Raw genomic sequence first — 22,509 nt, 5'->3', positions numbered from 1 at the left:
CAAACAAATTCAACTAATCCCAATTGAGAGTAGCAGCAGTAGTGAGCAAGCAATAACAGCAAGCGCAACATCACTACAAGAACAACAACAATCAACCGCACCAAGTCCAGAGTGAACTGCTGTCGGCGTCCAACCCCAGTTGAACTGTTGAGTATGACTGGTAGCTGGTTTGAATCTAGCGCTGGCGCGCAGAGCTGCAGAGCATACGGCACGCACACATACAAACACACAAATACATGCATGCGCTTATGTGAAGAGAGCGCGCGCAAGCAAAGAAATAATCGGAAAAAGGGAGCAAAACAAGCCAAATTATCTACGCTGGCCAGCGCACCAGCCCACACACATACATATATATGCCTTGCGTTAGCTTGTGTTAGTTGGATGAGGCGTTGTAGATAAACTGCTGCTCTCAAAACTAAGGAAACTGAGTGTTACTCGCAGGCTGGCGTGCCGGCAGCGTTGGCGCGATGCGAGCTCAGCACGGAAGGGGAAATGATACATTCACTGGTATGCATGTGTGTGTGTGTGTGTGAGCGTTGCTATCACAAGCAGCCATCATTGGAGCTCATGAGCTTTGTTGTGTGAGCGCGACGTAGAGAAAATAGGATTAACTTTCGGCGATGCCATCACGCGGTGGAGTGTGCGCTACAGGGATTGGGTGCGCTGTGAGGAGCAGCACCAGCAGCAGCAATGGCACTGCAGATGCGAGAAAGCCTATATTGGACGCGCACAAACGCAGTTCGAAGATTGGTGTGCATACACATATACAAAGTACTCGCATATATTTACATATATAAGTGTGTGTGGTACGAACCGCGGTGCGTTCGCTGTTTGGTCTATTTGCGTGTATTTGCTTTTGTCTCCACTGCGTGGAGATGGTGCAAGATGGAAAATTTTCATTTTGCCTTGTGTTTGGGCATTAAGTAGTGCAGGAGCAGCATAGCTGTTAGAATGCTGCGCTGCGACACGTAGCCAATGGGCCGAAGCGAGACAGCAGCAACACCAATGACGTGGCCGCGACAGGAAATGGAGGATGGTAATGCCCTTCGCTGCGGATTAAGAGGGCAGTGTCTCTAGTTTTGCTGCTGAGAAAATGGAAAATGAAAGAAAAATTTTTTTTTTTACAGAAATCGTTGTGCAAATTACCTTACTTATTGATTCTTTCATTTTGCAAGATGAACTATTGTTTAAAATAAAAAAAATTTACTTCATGTCTCTCCGCGTTAATAACTCAATTTTTTTTTAATATTCGAAGGCGAAAGTACGTTTTTGGAAAATTTCTGAGTCAAAGTGGGAAAACAGATCTATCCAGACAATCGTCTTTTAATCGCTTGCTAGTATTTTATTACCTTATTTAATAGTAGTTATAATTAGTATTTTATTATCTTATATAATAGTAGTTATAGTTGTTTTTGCTTAAAGGAGTATGCATTTTTTTTGCATATATTTATTTAAGATAGACGTAACTAGAAACTTGCCTTATGGCATTTGATCGAAAGCATGTTGGTTCACGAGACATCGAGCTATAATCCCGGCCCCACGCTGACTATTAACGCTGCTCAGTCAGCTTTAAACGCATTTTATTAAAATTCGTAATTTCGTTTAAGTTTTGGCCGTATTCTAATAACTATAAAATATATTCGAAATCTGTAAATGATTATTGATTGAAAAACTAACTTGCTATATTTAAACACGATTTTTTTTATAAAAATTTATTTTCGATTTTTTACGGTATTTTTAAGCTTGGAAAATATGGTCAAAAAATGCATTTTTTTAAATAGCTGTCATTTTGTAGACTTTCAAATATTCAAAAGAGCTATTGTCTAGTCATAATTGTGACTACTTGTATAAATATTAAGTTAACAATTTTTTAACGGAAGTTCATTGCGAAGAAGTCTACCTCTTAAGGAAATTGGTCAGTCTAGAGCTTTAAAAAAGGCCTAACTTTGACATATTATTCGGTGAGTAAAAAAAAATCGAATTTTTAGGCTTTATTAAAAATGTATAAAAAATTTGTGTATTGGCAACTTGATAAAAAAAAAATGGCGGCTAAAGGGTCAAGTCAAGGGTCAAGTCAAGTCAAAGGGTCAAGTAGGCAGCTGCGAAAGACCGTGATTTTAGGAACTCATGGTCTGAAACAAAGTGAAAAACGAGCTCTTATTCTATATAATATATATAAGACTTGCTTAAAATACTCTTAGGTACGTTTCTAGCATTACATAAATTTTTACAAAATGACAGACTTTTAAAAGAGGGTTAAATTTTTGATCAAAAAATTACTAGGAAATTGTTTATGAAAATAGCTCAATATTAAAAGTAAAACGTACATACTTAGTGTACTAAATAGATAAAGTTACTGTGAAGTTAAGTTAAAATTTAGAATGGATATATGTGATAGTCTCCGAACGCTTCGACACTACAGCGCATCCGACAGGGAAACAAATTGTTTTCTCTATTCTACCAATTATGTAATATTTTTAAGATTCTAAAGTGTACTTTAAGTCACAAAAACAACTTTCTGAAAATTATAGACTGGCTTAACCAATAAAAAGAAAGTTTTAATAAAAAATTGCGATTTTCAGCCTTTAACACTATTTTTCTCTTAAAATATTATTAGTTTACACATAATTTTATATTATAATAAATATGTATCTGTAAAAACTTTCGATCACAAAAACTCAATTGCTTTTAAAAAATATTTTCTCACAAACATTTTTTTCTCGTGGAAATATTTAGTTCTTTTATAGAAATTTTTATTATATATTTGTGAGACACTCTTACCCCTTAGAATAGTCTTGCTATTTATCTACAAATGAAGTATTTATATACATACCCACATCCCTTTACACATTTACTAAAGCACAGGGGTCAGAAACATTTAATGACTTTTTTCCCCAAGGATATCTGCATAAACAGATCAAAGTTTCAAGGTCAATGTGACGAATGTGTCTTAACCAGGTGACTTCAATTATGAAGAGGGTTAAAGTTGAGTGAACGGAAACTTCTAAGTTTACGACGTAATTTCATTATTTTGCATAAATGAATATGTGTAAGTTTAATGCAATATTTTAGCGCATTTCGTGAAAGTTAAAAATTACTAAAGCTATTTGGCGCACCGTTTTATGTAAATGTTTATCAGTGTGTGTGTACATACGTATGCAGTTACATATACAGCTGTTTTCATAAAAATAGAAGTGCTCATGAGCTGCAACTTTAAACTTAATTTTATATATCAAAAAGTAAATGAATGTTCACAAATTTAATTTTGTTTTAACTTTGTGATTATTTTAAACAAAAACAAGTCAATTTATTATTCGAAATGTTGTTAATTTTTTTTACATTATTAATTTAAACAAAAAAGTGCTGTTTACAGCTGTTCATAAAAATAGCAGTGAGTAATGAAAACAGTGGAATTAGTTGAAAAAAACATTGTTGAACTCCAAAAAACTATTTGAATTTGTTTGCTTGGGTTAGTACTTAGTCGTGTACCCATTATTTTTTATTACGGCCTGGCATCTGCGAGGCATAGAATCCACCAAGTCCTGGCAGCGCTTGACAGGGATCCGCTCTCATGATTTTTGAACAACCTCCCAAAGCTGTGATCGAGATGTTGGATTTGCATTTGCAACATATCGTTTAACATCTCCCCATAGGTTTTCAATTGGATTTAAATCCGGAGACTGCGCAGGCCATGACATAAGATCGATCCGCTTTAATGCCATCCAGCTTTTGACTAGTTTGCTTGTATGTTTGGGGTCGTTATCTTGTTGAAACGTCCATTTTAGTGGCATTTCCCAATTTGCATAAGGGAACATAACATTTTCTAATATGTTAACATATATAGATCGATCCATGATCCCATCAATCATGAATATAGGGCCCACTCCACTGTAAGAAAAACATGCCCATACCATAATACTCAATCCGCCGTGTTTAACTGTCTTCAAAGTGTACCTAGGATCGTACTCTGTGTTAGGTGGACATCTGACATATTGTCTGGAGCCCTTTCCACCAAATAACACAATTTTACTTTCATCATAAAATATTTCGCCACTCTGTAATGGGTAAATTAAGGTGACTTTTGGCGAACTCCAAACGTGCTTTGACATGTCTGGTGGCTAACAGTGGAACTTTTCGTGGATGGCACGCTTTGAGATTTTGTTCTTTAAGACGTCGCCGAATAGTAACGCCACTAACATTCAAGCTTAAGTCATTTTTTATCTTGCTGGACGATGCAAAAGGCTGCGCCCTGCTATATCGCACAATAGATCGGTCCTCATGAGGCGTGGTTTTACGTTGGATACCACGGTTTTCGGGCATTTCTTTAAAGTTTAAAGCATTATGAATCATTTTAGCAGAACATCCGCATATTTCTTGGATGTCTTTATATGTTTTTCCCAGGTTTCTTAGTTGGACTTTTCACTCTCTTTTTCAGGAGTACAATGTTTGCCCCTGCCCACTAAGTTAAAAAATATAAATTTATTTTAGTGTTTTCTAATGTTACTAATAGTAACTAACACAAAACCACTTACTTTTTATCAATTAAATGTCTTAACAAATTTTTTTTGGCTTATCAAGATACGCACTGCTATTTTAATGAACAGCCAAAGACTGGTGCTTCTAGCAAAAAGAGTTGTTCATTTGCTTAAATCTCGCAAATCTAACAGGATTTTTTCGTTTCCATTCCATTCTACAACAACAATGCGTAGACGTTGATTTTACTTGATTGCATTTCTCGCACTGCTATTTTTGTGAACACAGCTGTATATATAATTTTTTTTTCTTAAATATAATTGATTTACGTAACAATTTCTACAGATAATGATTAAACATTTTATTTTACCGAAAAGGTTTTGCCACGCAGTTAGTAACATCCAGAAGGAAACGTCGGAGACCCTATAAAATATATAGATATACATATATATATATATCAGATTAGAGTGAGAAAATGAGTCGATTTTAAAATGTCCGTCTGTCTACCCGTCCGTCTTTACATATGCGAACTTTCAGTTTTTGAGATATCGATCTGAAATTTCGCACACGTTCTTCTCTCCACAAGAAGCTGATCATATATCGGAATTGCCGATATCGAACAACGAATAGCATATAGCAGATATGCAAACTAGTCTATCAAAATCAAGGTATACATTTTCTATCCTCTTTTATGCTATAAAAACTGCATCTGTGAAGAGTTAAAACCTAAACGACCTAGTTTTTAGATCAATGATCTCGATCTCGTGACCACCATGTAAGATTAAAAAAAGCCCTGTCTAGATTTAGTACCAAACTACTTAGTGGACTTCTTCTCAACCTCGGTTGGGTTGTTCGTGTTCATGGTTTTAATGGGAGTTTTCTTATTATGTGGTAAGTTACAGATATAATACAAGTAGGTTCTCCAGATCGCGAAACCTTAATTTATTTTAGACTTATATATTATGTCGTTTGTTCCACAATAAAGAACGTCTAGAATCCTCACCCTCACCTGTACCCTTAAGTCAACCTCAAAGTAACTCCATAACAGGTATAAATCAAGTGTCTACACATATTAGTTTCCGTATTTTGTACAAGTGGTGCAAGAGTTAATATTTATGTGAGTCAGTCTTCTTACTCGAAAAGGAACTATACTCCACAACCCATCTCCAATCTCCAATTGGTTATATCTCAATTTCTCCAATCCTTCTTAAGTTAATATTTATAAATTTCGTTCCTTTTGTTTTTTGTTTATTTACCAGAAGACTTAACCTCAGAACATACAAAAACATAAAGCTCATGTTCCAAAAACATAAATCTTAAAGAATATAAGGAAGGTAGCAAATTAGAGCGCTAATATACCGTTGCTCAACTGCAACACAGTGTAGCTGTAATTTTTCGATGTTCCCAATAAATTCCAACCGATCAAATTAACAATTATAATATTTAATTCAAGACGACACAAAACAAAAACAAAAGACGACGAAGAAGAAGAAGAAGCGGCAAAACATATTCGCGCTGGCGAGTTCAATACACCCAAATGGCAGTCGCGACGAAGGTGATTTATAGACCGGCTCCTATAACACTTACCGAAGACATGTTTGAACAAAAGGGTAGGCAAGACAAGCGAGTTGGCGTTGAAAGGTGTGTGCGGGCGTAAGGGAGGGGAAAACTTACATGCGTGTTCATTTCCCATTAAAAAATTGCAATTATAGCACAAATTTGCGGCATGAAAAGTAAATAATAATAACAACAACAACAACAACACACAAAAAAAAACCACATAAACGCTTTCGATTTCATTCTGCACGGCGCTGCGCTTTGCGAATGCTTGGTGGGCGGGCAGGTGAGCGTTGAGCGCTTGCTTTGTAGCTGCGGCGGAAGCGTGGCGTTGTTTATGTGCCGCCGCTGTTACATACATGCATATGTATAAAAATAAATTTGCTTACACATACACACACATGCGCACGCATATTTAAATAATATTAAATTGCGGCCGAAGTGTCAGTGTTTTCACTGTTATTTTCAGTTGGCTATTTTTTAAGTGTTTTTCTTTTTGTTGTTGCATTTTTACTTTGCCTTAGCGCTGGCCGTGTAATAAACGCAAAGTTCAAGTGCTCGCCAATTTGCCATACTTGTGGTTATTGCGCTTTTTTCCTTCACTTTTGTTTTGTTCGAAATGTTTTTTGATTGCACTCCCTGGCGTTTCTACGCAAATTCCATGCCATTCCGTTGTGACGGTGGTAATTACAGCCCGTTTAGCAGCATTTAGCTGCGGCATAATCGCCACTAAAGTCGGTAATTATGATTTTCGTGAGAAGAAATTCACTTTCATTCATTCATTGAAACTGGTATTCATCTAAGCATTTGGCCTTTCTTTGTGTTTTCTTTTGCACTTTTTTTCTAATTTTTTTTCGCGCATTTTAATGCAGCGGTAGAAATGTTTTCCGAATTACAAGTGTACAGTGGGTAAAAGTCATATTATATTGGATTTTTACTCCAATTTGTTAGAGTGAATGCTTGTTTTCTGCGTCTTTTTGTCAGGTCTACGCTTTGCCAGAAATTAAAAGGTAGCGAATCGAACAAACTGCTGTTTAAGTCTCATACACTGATATAATGAAATATATGGCCTAAATAATTTTTTATAATATCTACTTTAATGAGGACAAATACTTCTTCTTGAGAATCTATTTGCATAGTCTTCGTATCGTTATATTTTGGGGAGTAGCGAAAGGCACAAACAACTGGTTTAAGCCATTTAGACTGTCAAATATGATGTTTTTCAGAAGAGAGTGGGCTCCAGACATAGCGAACACAGAAGTGTTGTGAAGAATATACGACTTTTCTACTAAGGTGTTAAGCTTAAGCAATTATAGCTCACTTTGATTCGCCAAGCGTTGAAGAGTAGCCAAACAAACAGGCACCACCCTGCGCTAGCATGTCCTCCGACGCATGCATAATTGTGCTACGATTCTTTCTTGGTGAAGTATTTTTTGCTCTCTTTTTCATACTGGGCAAATGATAATTTAAAGATATTTCTTCGTTGAACTTATCAATCTAAGTATATATTCGTTATATAATTTTCTTGGCTAACACCCGTTCATCTTCATCCTCGTAGCTCACCCTGTATATATTTAAGAATTTTCCACGAAACATTTACCGACGAATAAAATATTGTTTAATGACTAAAAAAGTGAATATATAAACGGCTGATGACTCCTTTCTCCATCCTTAGTCTTTGTCGCCTTTATATAAAGGTTACCTTTGCATTCTGCAGTAAAGGGGAATAGACCAATGGTTTTGTGATCGACAGTTCAAACGGCGAAATCTATGTATTTATCGATGGATCATAGAGATAAATAAGAAGTGGCGCGAGTTTCTTCGGTAATAAACCATACGAAGGGGGTTGCTGCAAGCAAAATGACTACAATTCTAGTGGATATCCAAGCGGTAGTTAAGGTTATCCGTAGCGCCTTTACTAAGTTTCACTGCGTTAGGTTATGCAAGGAGACAATAACTCGACTCTCAGTGGAAAACTCGATGAAAACCAACTGGGTATCCAGTCATGTAAGAATAGAAGGAAACGAAAAAGCAGACGAGTTGGCTCGCCAAGAGCAGTCAGGAACACAAATGCTCTAGGCTGCCCAAGATTATTCAACGACTTCAAGGGTTGCTCGGACTCAAGAGGAACACCACAGGTCTAGGAATACTAGCAACACAGGGCATACCACAAAGGTACTTTGAAGTAGACTTGATGGTGGAAAGACCAAAAAAGTTTCTACTTTTAGGCAAATAGGAACTAAATAATGTTGTAATATTTTAGAGATGTTCACAGCACAGCCATCTCTAAGATCACACCATCAAATAATTGCAAAGCATGCGCGGAAGATGATGATACGCTAAAACATTAATTTTGCGAATGCCCAGCTTTCAGTCTTCTTCCACGGCTCTCAATGTCCCAATTGTAAAGACATTTCTAAGCCTGTGTGGAAAAAAATCAGTTATTTTATAAAAAACACTGAGTTGCTGGAGCTGATAACCAATAATCACTCAGGAGCCTAATGATGGCTTAGGTCATTTATTTAGGCATTTTCAACCAACCAACCAAACATAGAAACGGTCAAACAAATTAGTATTGAATTTGTTTAATATGCATCTTCACATATTCAACTTAGAACGGGTATGTGGTCGCATATAAAACATCAATAATGACATGGAGAAATGGGAAACGAGTAGAGATGTACAAATAAAAAAGTTATTGTTACTATCTTACAAAATCTTTGTTCATTGCAAACTGCTGACATCATCATTTGTTACACTGTGCGGCAATACGATCTTAACTATGCACTTACAAACACACACACACACACATAAATACATACTTTTTTCCACAAGCACATTGTTTTTGCATTTCTAATTCACCGCATCGCTTTCGTGTGCCCTCTGCAGCAGCATTGTTGTTGTGTCGTCATGTTAATTAATCTAATATTTGCTATTTAGCAAATGAAGCACCCAACAACCAATGAACTCCGCATTCACACCTTCAGCGCGCAAGTCTGCTCTTCGCCTGCGCGCAGTTAATTTACTGTCGAATGCTGCCGAGCGTCAAATTGTAACCTGAAACTTGTCAGCTGAGCAGGCGCGAGTGGCGCATAAATCTATTGTCTCTACTATTACGGTAAATGGTGTAGCGCCAGCGTGCGCCGACGCTTTCTTTGGCAAATTGCCATTGCTGCTTGACTCTTACAGCGCTTGGGGAGAAGGGTCGCAGCGCATTGCTATGCTGATTGTTGGGAAAAAGTGCTCACTTTCTGCTTTCTGCTGTCTTTTTTCGTCACTCATAAGTGTTTCTAGTTTATAAATTTTTTTCTCTAGTTACACATTTATGCTAGTTAGTTGTTGTTGTTGCTGTTGTATTGATTGTGATTTTTCAATTGAAAAGTTGTCGTTAAACTTTGTACTTTTAATTTGAGAATTTAATCGCAAGCGAAACGCGAATGCGCTGTCTCCACCCGTGTATCTGTTAGCGCTTGTGAGTGTGTGTGGGTATGTGCTGATATTTTTCGAGTACTTATGTACATATGCATTTTGTGTGTTTTTCGCGAGCGTGTGTAGCTGTCAATGGGCAAAGTTGAGCGTGTGAATCAGCATTGTTGGATTTTTTGTTTGTTTTAGTGTGATGTTGTTTGGTTAGAGTTTTTGTTGTTGTTGTTGATAAATGTTTGTTGTTACATAATTAATTAAGTTACACGGTGTTTAGCAATGCTTTGTTGTTATTGTTATTGCTGTTTTAAATGTTAGGCTAGGAGTTTAATTTTGTTCATAGAATTTTTGGGTGACTCTAATATTCTAAATGCGACAATTAAACGCAGAATCGAAGTAAGAACGCTTAAGCTGAGAGCTTTTAAAGTACATAAGTATTTATACCCTCAACAGGATATATAAAGTTTGCCACGAAGTTTGTAACACCTAAAAGGAAAGAAACGTCAGAGATCCTTTAAAGTATGAGTATATATATGTGACGAGCAGAGTCGATTTAGCCATGTTCGTCTGTCCACCCGTCCATCTGTATAGTATCGCTCAAGATTCTCGAAAAGGTAATGGAAAACTCAGAGCTCATTTGGGTAAGATAAGTAAAGTTGGACATTGATTAAATATAAAGGCGGTTGTTTCTATATTACAATTTATTCAGAGTTCCACATTCAATTTTTCAGTTCCGCGGATATTTCAGCCAGATTCTTTTGTTCTCCTGGACCCCATAAGTTCAATTGGATGCTAGAAGACTATCCATTCCTTTATTTTTTTAAATAGCATTGGCTTTATGAATATTAGAACCCGAAACCCTATATTGGCTGGTCCGGTGAGCTGTTTAATAGAAAAAATTTTCGAAAAATTTACGTTTAAGATATGCAGGCTCTCTGGCTTTGGTCGTACATAATACTATGAGCTGGTTTGATGAAAGCTGAGCAACCGGTAGAGACATCCGTTGCTGCGAAAACGCTAAGAGAAGAAGAACTTGCAGCTCGAATTATGATTTCTTAAAGCTAATAATGTGCCGACCATACATAAGCTACGTAATATTGGTCCTTAGAGAAGTGATTTACCCTTTCTCCCTAAAGTCGTTTCTTCATCTGTCTAGTTGCCGCCAACCTCTATGTTCCACATGTCGTCAGTATGCAACCTTTCATATACTCTCCTCTTAAAAATTAATTACTATTGCCTTTTGGTATTACTTCCGACTTTAATTTGGTGTGAAAAGATTCAAAGGACATTCAAGCCCCAAATGAATACATAAACAAACAAACAAATAAACGACCAACAACCAAAGATAATTCAATTATGACAGATACGGTTCTTTCGCAAGTTCGAACTGTGAACAATGCAGGAAACTGAGCACAACAACCAAGTGCTGGCGACAGCCAACGAAGATCAGTTTTGTCCACGACAGGTAGACGTCTTCATTAGCAATGACCGAACGAAGATGCAATTGTCTGTTTGCCTACGCAATTAGAGCACAAAGCGTCATCTCCGAAGCATCTCGACGCGACGACACGATGACTACATATTTTCAATTATCAAACTGAGACAAGCGGTAAGTCGTCATGGAGGCCGGATGGCGAACTGTATAAACAAAGGCACCACGAGCCACTACTTCCAGGCACTACCGTCTCACAGCAGCTGCGACGCTGCCAACGCCGACGCCATCAACAGCCAGTGCATAGCTGTCGCTGCAACTGCATACGAATGACCAAACAAATAGGCGTGACTTATGCATGAACACAACGGGGCCACTTTTCGCTGGCGTCCAGCCACTCTCGTGCTAATCACATGTTTTTGTTGTTTTTGTTTTGTTTTGTAGTGGTGTGTGTTTGTACCATAACATTTCGGCTTCTGGCTACTTAAATATTTATGTACACGTATGTATGTGTGTGCGTATTTGTTTGTAAGTGTTTATCGCATAGCTGGCACATTTCGACTAAACAGCCGAATGACCGAAATTCCAAGCTGATCGATTTATGAGCGACAATACCGAATTGGTTAATGTTTCTTTGGTTAATTTACGAGTGATTGCGGCGTAGCCACACACACGCTGCCCGCTGCCTACAATATGTATGCATAGAGAAGTGCGTGAGTCTGTGTATGTGTGTGTGGGAGATATGTAGTGTGTTGCGCTTGCGCGACAATTAGGATGCCACTGTACCGGATATGCAGAGGAAGGACAACAGAAGCTGATCGTAGGGAATTAATGGGTGTATGCCCTTAAGTGAGTGTGTATATTTATACATGCGTAAATATGTATGTAAAATATTTATGTGCATATGTATATGTGTACCCATTGCTAATTGACTCATGCGCACGCCGGAAGGTCGCATTGATTACGTGAAGTAAGTGAAGCAAAACAAAAAAAAAAAAGGAATGCAGAAAAAGAAAATTCGAAAATAAAATCGAAATTGTCATTAACAATTTTATTATGTTTATTTTTGCGGTTGGCTATGTTTATGGCAATAGTATAATATTTTGTTTTTCGCTGATAAGATACTTTGCGCCCTCTTTGCAAATGCTTATGCTTACACACACACATACATATGTACATGCATATATGCACTTGTATTATTGTCTGCCTTTCTTACTTCCTTCACTTTTTTAATTTCTTACTAATATTCTTGTGCACTTTTGGCGCTTATTGACAAGTGAGTACATACATACATACCTACAAACATACATATATACAAATATACATACATATTTATTTAATAGATATCTATTGATGTGCTATAGCTTAGGTAAGACTTTGTAGAATTTGGTATGCATCACTAATGATTGCTTTGCCATAAAACGAGCAGATATTTCGAGAGTATGAATCAGCGTCGGGTATTTTTTGCTAAAGGCCGACGTGATTTGATGTTTACGCGAGCTATTATTACGTAATTCATTTACAGCTTAATCTTGGGCGTGAGGATACATTATTCAAGACAACAATTGACATATTCTTTATTTGAGAAAGGAAATTAGTGCAAGTAAGAGCGGGACAAACGAGAGAGTCAGAGGAGAGGTATGGACTCGTGTGTTTGGAAGAGAGTTGGGTGATGCTGGTAAAAGGCTGTTTAACTGAAGTTTCATAGTTGTAGTAGGTCTAGCGTTAAGGAGGTAAGACATTATTAAAAAATAGGTGAAAGAAGTGCGTACTTATATTTTAGAAAACTTAAGGTGACCTATAGAGTATCTACCGGCGAGGGACATGTGAAAGGAGAAAAGGCGCAATGTGCTTTTTCGCGTATAGTTCAATATTTAAAGGGACATTTGGAGGGGGAGTTTTCTGTAAGGCGCCCCCCCCTCAAGCATAGTTTTGGGCTACCAGATCACAGCCGCCTTTTTAAGCAGAGTTAACTGCCATTAAGGTAAAAGTAGATCTATTGCCTCAAGTTCAGCCTCTTTCAGTGAGATGAGCATTCACTCCGAAAAGAGAACGCCAATAACAGCTTTGAGCTTGATCACTTTGCGCTTAAAGTTAGTTAAGGAGTAACTGACTTCACTATTTATAGCATCAAGCTACTTCAGTAACAGTCACGTCTGAGTGCCAGATGATATTGCAATCGCTGAAAAATGGAAAGCCGTTCTGTTCGTTCCCATTACATCGGATTGGGAATGAGCTGAGTTTCCGTTGGTCTCTTGCATTCTTGATATCAGCCGCCTCAACAAATTGTGGCAGGCTCAAAAGCTTTATCGATTTTTGAGACTCTTAGGAGTATTTAGGTATCACAATGAACCGGCGTTCTCAGCTGTCCAAGTGGGTTCCGTTTTTGAATCGATCTTTTAATCTACCTTAACATAGAGTACCTATAATAGGTCGGAAGCCAAATTATTTGGTGTGAGCTTACAAAAAGAGTAGTTTTTAATAAGACTCTTCAAAGGTAAGCCATTAATTTATTACTGGAGAAGTTAGGTTTTCTTCAAAAATACTTGAGATTTTTGAAAAATAATTTAGAAAGTTGACTTAATAATGAAAAAATTAAATTTTGGAATATTTCGATTATATGTTATTTTACAGTACATTTACAGTTTTAGTTCCTCCCGTCGTCAGTTAAGTTTAAAAACTAACTAAAATTTGTTTCGTAAATTTTTTTTAAAAATATTCTGCAATATTTTTCATTAAACCCAGCGAGTTCGAGTACTTTTCCATAAAAATTTGTTTACTAACACTTATTAAACATATGTGAATATATCTATATATATATGAGTAAACATAAAGCCAGATAATCAAATACAATATATTATATTATGTAAGCAAAGATGCTACACCCCTGATACGTTTTTAAGAATTATATCAATTAGTGCTTTATAGGAACGAAGAGAAATTTAGCAAACGCTGTTCTAAGGTAAACACCCTTTAATATTATATATTACGTAAATAAACATTTTATAATGTTTATATAAAAATGGCGCTATCAGTATTTCTTATAATTTACAAAATTATAGATTTTATTTATCATCACAGCATAATATTTTATTTCCTACAGGGTATACGCTCGCACCGTTAATGCGATTTCTATATTATTTGTGCAAAGGTAATTATCATTTGAGTAAACAAGTAAGTCAACGCACACACCTTTGAAATCTATTGACGTTATGATATAAAATCTCTATGTCGGCAGCTCTCTGAAGTTTTTAGCCGACTATTCGTATCTACATATGTCAATATGCGAATCATAAAGCTGTTCCCTTTGAAAAAAAATTCCATCATTATTTCGATGAGATTGTAGAGTGAGGGTTTTTCTAAAATGTGCAGACTTATTTGTACAATTGTAGACTTACCAAATATTTTTCTAACTCATCGCTATGACTAATTGATTGTAAAGCATTTTCGAATTTTACTTTATATAAATATAATATAAGCATTAAAATATACTTTCTCATAAATTTATATTATTTGCAATACTTATAAGTATATGTATAAGTCAGATCAGTTAAAGTAAATTGTCAAAAATCATAAAAATGTATAAAGCTAAGTGTACAGTGGGACAGTGTATAAAAAAAAGCTTGAAATTTCATAAAATTCAGGCTAAGTTTGCTTCTTGATTTACATTATTTTTGCAAAAAGCTATCAAGCGAGTTCGAAAAGGTTTTAAATCTCACAAAAAAAGTTAGATGGAAGTTCGTTTTTAATTTCTCAATTACTCAAGTTAGTTAATATTATTAAATATTGTATACTTTTTTCAGTGTTAACATGTCCATACTGGCGGACAATCAATATTTACGTACTACGTTATTGTTATTGCTTGTTCTGAAGTTGGACCCGAAACCAGAAATGTAACAACGAGAGGATAAAATTGAGAAATATAAAGTCAGAGATGCGAGGACAATACGATAAGTACTTGTGGCAGTCGTCTTGGCCTTAGTCAGAGAGTTGTACTACAACATTCGACGATGAAGTGAGAGAGCACTGGAATGCGGTATACGGTGACTCCTCACTTTCGATGACTACCGTTAACGTGGTGGCACTTTGGGTTTTGGAACAACTATGCGTTCCGAGCAACTGTAGTTTATATCGACTGCCTGGAGGAAGGCAAAACGGTTACATGGATTCTACTATGCGGAATTATGCTGAATTTCGGAAAAAGCGGTTCGTTCCATTTGGCGCTCTTGTAGCATAAAAACGGTATGATATGGACAAATTGCTGAAATTGCGAGGCTTTGAACCATCCACCGTATTCTGCAGATTTGGACTCTGCGACTTCTTTTTGTTTCCAAACTTGAAAGAGTCATTCGTCGGCCAGAAATTTGGATTAAATACGGAGGCTATAACTCCCACAGAGACCTGCTTTGTTGACCACCAGTAAATGAATCTTCGATCAAATAGTTCGAAAAATTCGGGGCATCACTAGGTCAGCTCTATCGAGATAAAAAGAGACTACGTTGAGAGTTAAATCGCCGATTTTTCCAAAATTTGTGTAATTTTTTGTCGTTTAAGTACTTAACAGTCTCTTACGTCTAGTGACCTTCGAATAGTTGATGATGTTTAGAAGAATCTCTTTTATTTTGGAAATGCTCTCTACACAAAACTGAGGTGAGCGCGAGGCACTGAAGCACTTGCGTACAAAGGTCAGCAAATATCTGCTATTAGTTCTATCACTGCCACAGTTACTTTGCATGTGTTCGTGTTTATGAGAGTTCACTGTACAAATTTGTAAGAAATACAATCTGACTTCACACATTAGCCCTTGACAGCATGTGTAAAAACACAAAAATATGAATTCTTCAAAATAAAGCTTTTAGTTAATATTAAAATTAAGTCTTTACATAATTACCGTTATTGTTTTATACTGCGTGGCACTCCAACAATTGGATTCTGCAACCACACGCATCTATATATATACTTATATAAAGCACTTTGTATGGATATTATATATATGTGTGTGTGTGTTATGTGATCGCTCTGGTGCCGAGCGCGCAAAGTACAAAGTCACGGCTAACTTTTCACGTTCAATCGAAAGATACAACTGAGAAATGATCTCGCCGAGTTCTCAGCTTTCAATGGAGATTTATCAGCCGCACAAAAAACGGTAATTTGGATGCGCGATTGTGCGATTCCACACACAAGCGCACAAACAGATATGGTTATGACTTACATACATATGTATATATATCTATATATAGATATGTCTATGGTTTGTTTATTGTTTTAGTTCGTTTTGTTGTTTGACTTTTTCGCTACGATTATTATTGTCGCTCTGTTTGCTTATGTTTGTTTGTACAAGTGTAATTGCAATTGTAAAACAAAAACGTGAACGTTGAAGATGGAGATGGAGAAAAGCGCGAAATCAAGCAGGCAGACTAAAAGGCCAGCAAGAAGGGTTGGAGACTGTGAAATGAAAATAAATTAATAACGTAAAAAAGCAAGCATCTACCAGCCACATATACACACATATGCAAGCGCTTATGTACAGGTGTGCTACGTGGCTAATCTTTTCAATAAAAATTTGTACATACATATTATACATATATATTTATATAAAAGCCTTCAAGTGGCAAGTATGGCTTGAGAAAAGATTTGGTCAAGTGCAGCATGCCTGGGAAAAATGCGATCTTGACGCTCTGCCATCATGTGTCGATGTGTATTTCAACGTTCGAGCGTGTGCACGCAATTTAGCTAGGTTCAAGATTCACATATAAATATGCATATGTATGGTATATGTATATGTATTTGTGTGTTTATTGGTTAGCTTGTTTGTTGTTTTTATTATTATTTTAATTAAGCTTCAATTAAAGTAATTCGAGAGACGCGCGTTTGAGTGATTTGATTCAGATATAACTGAATGACTATTAAAATGGAGAGCAGTGAAAGACAGTTAAAGAAGATTCGTTAAAGTTATGTGTGTATATGTTGGCAAGATCTCTTAAGATTTTAAATGTACAAAAGATCTGTACACATGTATATACATATGTGTGTATAATTGTGTAAGTTAATCGACAAATCGGTATAATTTTCATTAAAAAAAAAAATTAAAAAAAAAAAATCAAAAATTATTATAATTTATCTATAGTGTTCCATTGAGGCTAGATTAGCTTCTATGGGTCATACTTAAAATGCTGATATCATTTGGACTGCTAAAATTCCGTTGTGAAGACAGAAAAGCATTGTAGTTAAAGCTTATGTGCCGAAGAAGCGAATGAAGCCAATACGAATCAGCTTAGGCGTTTTATTCATATTCCCGCTAGTTCTCATGTAAGACTGAAAAGTGAAGTGAGAGAGTTTTTCGCTTTGATTTAGCAAAAAATGCAATGACCAGTTAATATCTCTACAATTAGAAAAATTCCTTGCTGAGGGCGAAAAGCTCACAAGATCTCTTATGATTTAACTCGGACTAGAAAAATCGTGCGCAATTACTAGTCGTTGAGCGGCACTAGATGCGCTTCTACGAGGTCCAGTCATCCAGCAGGAAATTACTAGAAGACAGCCCGATCTGTTTCCATGTTAGGCTTTTCTTGCAAGCCCTTTAGCTTTACCTGGTTGATGTTTGCAAATCTCAAAAGGAAAATCGGGAACCCTATAAAGTATATACACATATAAAAGATCACCGAAACAAACTGAGTTTATTTAGTAATGTCCATCTGAATACAGGGAAACTAGTTCCTCGGTTTTTTTGAATTCGATCTAAAATTTTGCACACGTCCTTTTCTCAACAAGAAGCTGCTCATTTGTCAGAACCGCTGATATCGGACCATTATAATGGATAGCTGTCATACAACGTAAAGAAACCTACAAGTTTTAAACCGACCCCGTGTAGCAAATGCAGTTAAGGAAAGCTTTTTTGTGGCAGATATAGACTTAGGAGTTTTTTTTATGGCGTTGGTGGATAATACTGTGGCCCATTTCATTACACTTTGTAGAACTCTCCTCCAATCGTTTGATCCACAATGCTTATATCATCAAGCCAAACATGAAAGCACGGATCAATAAGTTTTACTGAAAACATATTTGATTTTACGACTCATTTGCCTCACTAGGCTATAAATTTGTATCATAAGCCTAATATTCGATTAATTCGATGAATCCAGCGTTTTTTGTCAAGTTGTTTGCAAAAACTTTTGCTCTTAGCTTGGAAATTGTGTCAATTTTGGGATTCTGTTTGGATTTTCTTACTTTCAAATATTATAAACGGTTATTATGAGAATGTTGTCTTATATGTCAACTGTCTCCTTGTCTTACGGTTAAATTTTTGAACCATAACTTACGTTCAATATAATTTTTCTTCTATAAACTGCCTTCGCTATAGACACAGATGTGCACATAATGTTTTATGTTTATTAATAAGCAGATATATTGTACATACACATCCATACGTACGTATACCTGTGTGTGTGGTTGATGTTGAGTTTTATATATATGTAGGTATATAAATAAATATTTATTTACTTACAAGATAAACTCATTCATTGCTCCACAGGTACATGGAGTTGTAAATGTCAAAATGAGATTTTCACTTTCACACTTCCTGCCTTATCAGCTTGCATAACTACATGCACACCAACGCACACATACACATACAAATCTTCCGCTAAGCACATGATGAGTAAGTGCCCACCGATGCGGATGCAGACATCAATCTCGGCTAACTCATTGCATAACTGTTGTCACATGCGTATATCTATGTATAAGTGTGTGTGTGTGTGAGCATAGAGTTCACATGACAGACATTGTGACAATAAGTATTTATAAACAAAACTGCTAGGCGCTTATCAGTTTGTGCCAGTATTTACTTTTTGTTTTTGGTCATTTGTGCATTTTCCTTTTGTTTTCTCAATTCCATTCTCATTTAAACATACATATGTATTTGCACAGCAAATACAAGAGTTTGTAAATTGCGTTGACAATTGGACTTTCCATGCTGTTGCAACATATTTACATATGTATGTATGTAGTATTTCACATATATATATAAATTTACATTTATAGTGAGCATAAGTATATACATATGTTTGTATGTACGTGTGTGTATATGCGTGGGTGTTGGTTCCCTCAAGCCGACTAGTAACAACGAGTAAAAAACTTGGAAATGATCTAACCTTGAAACATTCTCTACACCTTTGTACATATGTATATGTGTGTGGAAAAAATGCGTCTAGGATGAGTCCACGGTTAATCCTAAATTAATATATGACTAATTGCACTTTTATATGGAACGAGTCTTCCTTTTGTTGCGGCATGCCCGATGAAGGCTAAAATTGTAACTTTTTATAACCAAAAGGCTGCAAAAAGATATTTATCCTTTGCAAGATTTTGCGCATTAAACAACTTTTCTGGAACACGTACTTCTAATATTTTATATATTTTCAATCTCCAATTATGCCCTAAAATAATTTTTTTATATTTGAAAAATTCGATTTTTTTAATTTCTCTCCTTCTTCCGTCTTTACTCTCCAAGAAGCTGTTCGGACGAGTATTTCCATTACTTTGATCGGACCACTATAGCATATAGCTGACATACAAACTGACCGATCAAAATCAATATGAGTATACTTGCATACCCTTTTATGCTATAAGAAATACACTGTGAAACTTTATGATTTTTTTATTTACTTGTTATACTCTTGAAATATGAATAAACAAATGATAAAAACTGATAGCAAAAATATAAATTGATTTTTTTAATCGTCAAAAATTTTCGAAATTCGGCTCTCTGGACTAGAATACCCCCTTGACACGTAATTATATCTCAAAAATATCTATGATACTAGTAATTCGTATGTACTCTCTTTAAACATTACTAGCACACAATTTTTCTTTGATCACCGAGATCTTAACGGGGTAGTTCCAAACTTGTGGAGTTCCAAACAAAGTGGAGCAATAAGGGAAAGAAATAAGTCATACAAGTATATATCTAAATATAATTTATTCACTTCTAAACTGCTCAAAGCATTCGTTTCGCTTATTCATAAGTACTTTCATTAATTTCTAATTTCATTGATCACTTTGACTCAGTATAATTTCACCGTTTTTCAATTTCCTTATCTAATCTTGTTGAACGGAACATTTGGAATTTCGTTTTATACTCTGATGAGATCAATTTTATGGCGATCATGAGTAGTGCATAAATAAATAGGCAATGGGCATAAAACCCAAATTGAACACAGATACATATGTATCTGAATATACAAGTATGTACATACTCCGATACACATGTGTGTTAATAAGTTCGGCAAAGATTTTTTTTAGAATCAAAGAAGAAAAAGTTTCAAATTTCTCTCCGATCAGAATCATTTGCAGTGCACGTGGACTTTGTTAAATGATAAATGTGTTTGTATGTAATATACACAAATACAAACCGTATCTACATGGCTGCATGTATCGGCACTAATACATATATAGAACTCTACAGAATATGTGCCATGCACCAAGCAGGTGATTCTATAGCGCTCTTACGCAAATCGATCGATTTACCACGAAACGTCAGTAAGCCTTCCTGTTTCACAACCACCCGCACCGCTTACTCGAACCATTGAAGTTTTGAGACTTTTATCTCGAAGAAATTTTGAGAAGTTATTTACCCATAGAATTTACATTTAATCCATTAGCAATTTATCATTCTTAAAATCAAATTGATAAATAAGCTGAGTCAATAACTAACGGAAATATGTGTAGACACACAAAGAGATATACTTAACATAGCTCATGTGGCGGCCAAGAAAAGAGATTTCCGTTGTTCTGAAGTTGCCGATTATGATTTCTAGTTGGTGACAAGTGTTAGTGGTGGTGTTTCATCTAATGCGGGGGAGGCTTGCTGTGCTTTTAGCCGAAGAAATGATATAGATAAATGGAAATTGCGAAATAAAATTTGAACTTTTTATAGGCTGGAGTGAGCTAGCTTTGGCTATAGAAAGGTAGATATAGATAAAGTAGTACTCTATTGTGAGCTGAGTTACCATTTCTTGTGAAGAGAAAATTTTTATTTTTAATTTGCTGAAAGCATTTTATGACATGATACTTGTCTCTTCATGTTTTCTATGTCTTGCTGCATTATGAATAAAATTGCACCCGAACATTATACACTCTCGTAATGGGCAAGAATCAAAGGCGAGGAAGTATTTCCCAGAGTTTGTGAATCGGCTGTAATCAGCGAGCGGGACAATATGGCTTCTGTTCATATATGTATATGTTGGGTTTATGCGACTCAATATGGAATACGTACGCTCGTATGGGGTTAGGTTCATCGATTTTTAGGACAAACCCGCTTTAAATAAAATAAAATATAATATACATATGTATTTAAGAACACTTAATGTTGTTAGCACATCTTACATATTGACCGAAAAATATGGCATAAATTTGGTTGTTAAATCAACGAAAATCCGTATATTGGGTATATGCGGTCTGGAAGAAGTACTGAATCGAGTTCATTCAATTTTAAAACCATAATTTATAACCACCAATTATTTTCAGAAAATTGAGCCATATTTTCGGTATGAAGTCAGCTATTGGCGCTAAACTCCTCATATACGATATCGGGGGGACTTGAAAAGGTAGACTTCGATTTAGTTCGATTCCGACCATGATGATGTCACAAAATTGCTGGTACTCTTTGGCTGAGTTTCATTTCGATGCCATCATTGATGCTTGATTTGACTATTGGAAAGCAAAGTTATCAAAATCGGGTCATATGGGATGTAGAAGTTGCTGTACATTTTTTTTCGCCCATTATAATTCTGAAATATAGAAATGCCAAGAAAATTGTATGTACTGAGCTTCATCTAAACTAGTAGAGGAGTTGTTGAGTTATGAAAGCTCTGCTGAAATGAGCAACGTCACGCCCATTATAAAATTTTTGTACGGAATCAAATCGAATACTGCTGAAGCTTTTCTTTGGAGAGTTGTCGCACTTACAGTAATTTTCAGCATAACATTTTTATGGAGGTGGGCGTGGTTAATATCTGATTTCACCTATTATCACACTCTAAAACTATTGTATATATTATATACTCATAAATTCAGAACTAGAAATCTAACTCAATATATTTCAGTTATATTTTATGCGATCTCAACCGAATTTAAGCCTAACTTACTATTAAATTGCATAACGAAATCATTCACGAAATGGTATGCGTAAAGAATTGCAATTTCTAAAGTAATCAAGCGAAAGATTGAAATACCCACCGAATCTTATTTATATCTTCGAACTTGTCAGCTGATTGCCTCACCAATGAATATTAGTGATGATGACAGGCCGATTTTTTGTTGTTATTATTAGTTATAAACTACGTTATTGCCTTATGGGAAGGTGCTCACGCTTCGTTGATGTTTTTCTTGTTGTAGAGAGCTTATCTCAAATTCCAAATTCGACGACTTCACACCTCGAGATGCCCCATATATGTATGTACAATACATACGTCAAGCAAATTACGCAGCCATATTTATATATATGAAATGGCATGAAAATGCATATAAATATATTAGGTGTGTTCTCAAGGTAATGATGACATTCCAATTTATGGGTCTAGGTGGCATGAAACAAATTTAGTTGAAAATGAAGCTCACTCATTTTT

The sequence above is a fragment of the Bactrocera oleae genome, chromosome 5, assembly GCF_042242935.1.
Source record: "Bactrocera oleae isolate idBacOlea1 chromosome 5, idBacOlea1, whole genome shotgun sequence".
NCBI lineage: Eukaryota > Metazoa > Arthropoda > Insecta > Diptera > Tephritidae > Bactrocera > Bactrocera oleae.
This window is presented reverse-complemented; position numbering follows the sequence as displayed.